Here is a 3,997-nt window from a genome sequence, read left to right on the forward strand (position 1 = left end):
ATTTTTGAACGGGAACTGCCTGTACTGGCAGTATAATCATATTCGAACTCAAAACAGATTACATGGCCAAACTTCACACCACATCAAAACCACTTGGGCAGGAGTACAATGTATGTTCATGTCAAAAAACCTGCTGTGCTCATATGAACGCTCACTCCAGAAATATCTCTCCGCTTTGTGTGTACGTTCACTACTTGCATCTATTGGTAACTCGCAAGCGCCATAACTGAAACATTCAAATGGCTCTGAGCACTATGGGACTTAACATCTATGGTCATCAGTCCCCTAGAACTTAGAACTACTTAAACCTAACTAACCTAAGGACAGCACACAACACCCAGCCATCACGAGGCAGAGAAAATCCCTGACCCCGCCGGGAATCTAACCCGGGAACCCGGGCGTGGGAAGCGAGAACGCTACCGCACGACCACGAGATGCAGGCAACTGAAACATTCATTCGTGTAAAGTTTGTCTGCACTTATTTAAAATGCCATAGGTAACTGTAGTGTGGAAGTGAAATACGCGCTGTTCTTAGCCTTTTGTGTAAAAAAAAAATTTAAAACAGTACGTCAAGTCGGCAACCATCTGTCGTTACTGTAGACTCGTTGCAGGAAATTGATGCAGAAACTCAATAAAACAGACATTTTATGACGTGGCCCACATCTAATGAGTTCATTTCGTATTTCAAGGAGTGTCCACTATGACAATCTTACAGAACGCTTAAACTACCAGAAGTTGGGCTCACTGCAGGTACCGAAAATGATGACTGAAGTGTACAATACCAGTTGACTAGCCAATGTCTTGAACTTCCTTGATTTGAACACTTGTGAAAGAGGCGAATTTTTGAGCTGAATTGTCATTGGAGACGAAACATGTGTGGCTCGTATTATAACAGAATTGAAACAACACTCCACTGAATATCTGCATATGATATCAGCAAAGAACATAAAGTTCATAGGAAAAATTGTATGTACTGTGTTTTAGGATATACAGGTGGAATCACTGCAGTTTTTTAGGCCACAGGATAACACAATAAATACTGACACGTGATGTCAGAGCTTAACAATACTTAATCGAGCAATGAATACTAAAATGCGTGACAAGATAAAGAGAGGGGTTACTTTACTTCTTGACAATGTCCGTTCACATACGCGTTAGGACACAAATCTTATCTCAAATAGCTGGGAGCAACCTGCTCTCTTTGAATTAACCCAGAGTTCCTCCTGCACCAGAAGAAATACTTACGTCATTGCCAAGAAAACGACAAAGATATCAAAACAACCATTCTGCTGTAGTAGGAAGATCTCATTGTAAATTTTGACGAGATTTCACTGAAGCCAGTTTAGGCCAATAACCACACATTCGCCAAATATCTCATTCAGACCCATATTTACTGCGATATTTTTACTTCTATTAGCCTATACTTCCCCTAGAGTCACTTTTTGCTATTAATTATTTATATACTCTGTGTGTATATACAAATTTCTTAGTTAAATCTTTGTGTTGTCAGACGCCAACATTATGTTTGTGGCTCAGAACCATACCCATAACCTACATCTTCGAAATAGGGGAGGAGGAGCAGGGTGGACGTATGGGGTAATGTGCCTAACTTTTTTCCTCAAATTATTCTTGATAAGTGTATTTGCAATCCAATTTTACATACTCGAATACTGACTAGGCCCTAATCAAAAAAAGTCCATCGCGTCTTCGCAACTTCATTGCTCACCGAGATAGAAGTGACGGTATTTTTTAAAAGAAATATGGTAACTTTTGCGAGGAGATAGTAGATCTACGTGAGACATAATCGCTGATAAAGGTTTTTGTTGTTCTGACAAGAAATTATGGAGAAAAATATAACATGTGAGTTTGATACTATAACTGGTGTCGTTTCAATGGCCCGCCGCCCGTGCGTATACGTTGACAAGTGCCTTACTATTGGTGGAACTTATTTTTGAAGCAAACTAAGACATATATTTTCAGTTAGTAATAAAATAGTTTTACAAATTGCACCTGAATTTTTTCTTTAAAAACACGTCTTGCGTGACATATGTGTTCTGAGAATTAGCATTACCACAGATTACATTATCATTGCGTCTGACACACCTGAAGAGAATACTGACCCTACCCGTTTGATCGGAGTATCGACCGAAGACTGTAGTGCTATTCAGTCCTAAAATCGCGTTTGCTTACACAGGTCAATGAGTCTGTTATACAATCTGCGATGCAACGTCAAGATAGTGTAGTTTGTTTACAAACCGTTCTGTTGCAAGTGTTTTATATCTATATATCTTGTTCAAAATTTTTGTCAGATGTGGGGTTCGAACCCACGCTTCCTCTCGGGAACCAGAACTTAAGTCTGGCGCCTTAGACCGCTCGGCCAATCTGACAACGCTAGGCACGGAGCTCCTGCACTACAGTTATCAAGTTTGTTTGCTCTTGGCTATAATCTTTCTAATAATTGTAATGAAGTATTTAACCATTTTCCCAGTATACTTCATTCTTAAAACTGCTACTTAGTGACAACCCTTTACTCGAAGTCCCAAACAGCAAGACCAATTTCCTAGTATTACGACGACCAATGTGCCTTGTCAGAAGAGACTGACAAAAAGTTTTTAACTTGAAACAAAGATGATAGAGAACAGTAATCAGATACACATGCGTTTTAGGAACTCAATAGCAACAATTTCTAAGTGAAGAATAAAGCACTTTTTGAGACACAGTGCATTGCAAAGTGGAATTTTTCTCCAACTTATATAATATCGGTAGTGTACATTGCTGAAAATAGAAACCATAGTACCAAGCATGGGGGTGAAAGCTATATGGGCTAAGAGGCAACAAGCCGGGTAGTTCCTTCCACACCACTAGAGGCGCTAAGGGTCAAACGAAGCTGGAACTGACCAATGAGAGCTGTCCAATGGCGGTTGTTGATATTCTGTCGTCTTGCTTTGTACTGAAGTCTACGGATACAGTCGTCTTTGTGTTTTATAATTACAATTTACTGATCTTCATTATAAAAAGATTGTTTTGCTTTAAATTTCACGAAGTTCACCGTGGAATAGAAGAGATTTCCTGATGAAAAAACATCCACAATTAATCCTAAGGTAAGACATTTGATTTTCAGCAAATAATCTCATAGCCTATAAATGAAATGTATTCTGTTCTATCGTAAATTAAGCTGAGTGGTTTCCATTTGTTTATTTAAATAACTTTGATATGTCAGTAGTTTTATTTAATGAAGAACTTTGTTTTTTCAGATTTTTCAACTTGATAAAATTGACACTGAAATACTCCTGCAAATTCTCCAGCTGTTCATCTGGATATTACGTGGGTTCAATGGAGAAAGTTAGCAACAAGCATTTCCACAGGTTTCCAAAAACTACCTCAGGAGTTGCTTCTGAAGTGAAAAAGTGTTTGTAAACTGTCACCAGATGTGAACTGTGCTACTTGTTTTGTTTGTGAAAATCATTTTTTCGAAGAAGATTTTGTGAATAAAACTAGGCAGAGGCTAAACAGGGGTGTGTTTCCAAAACATGTGGCAGGTGTTCCTTGTGAAATTGCTAGTATCAGTAGTGAATCATGTGAAACTGTTGTTAATAGTGAATTAGGGCTACCAAGCACTAGTGGTGCTTCATTATACAGCAGCTAATACCATAAGTGAAACTGGTGTTAATGAGCTACATAGCTTTAGTTGTGAGTGGCAAGTAGTTCTCATGCAGCTGTTAGTACTAGAAATGGATCTGTAGAAACTAGTGTTAATAGTGAATTAGGCCTACCAAGCATTAGTGGTGCCATGGAATATCTTTATTATACAGTTGCAAATACCAGAAGTGAAACTGGTGTTCGTGAATTACGTAGGATTAGTTGTGCTGAGCAGAGTAATTCATTGAGTGATGCATCTCTTAATTTTTTTTATCTCCCCTCAAAATGTATCTGCAGGTGGTGAGTGCACATTCTTATCTGAAACTTTTTGTAATGAGGAAAGTGGAGTTTTAGGTAC

General features: G+C 38.5%; 1 non-coding gene across 1 annotated transcript; it reads right to left on the reverse strand.

Moving 5' to 3' along the window:
• Positions 1-2,303: 2,303 nt before the first annotated feature.
• Trnal-uaa (transfer RNA leucine (anticodon UAA)) lies at positions 2,304-2,387 on the reverse strand. Its single transcript has one exon. It is a non-coding gene; the product is annotated as a tRNA-Leu (tRNA).
• Between the last annotated feature and the right edge of the window lie 1,610 nt (positions 2,388-3,997).

The sequence above is a fragment of the Schistocerca cancellata genome, chromosome 4 (genome assembly GCF_023864275.1).
Source record: "Schistocerca cancellata isolate TAMUIC-IGC-003103 chromosome 4, iqSchCanc2.1, whole genome shotgun sequence".
NCBI lineage: Eukaryota > Metazoa > Arthropoda > Insecta > Orthoptera > Acrididae > Schistocerca > Schistocerca cancellata.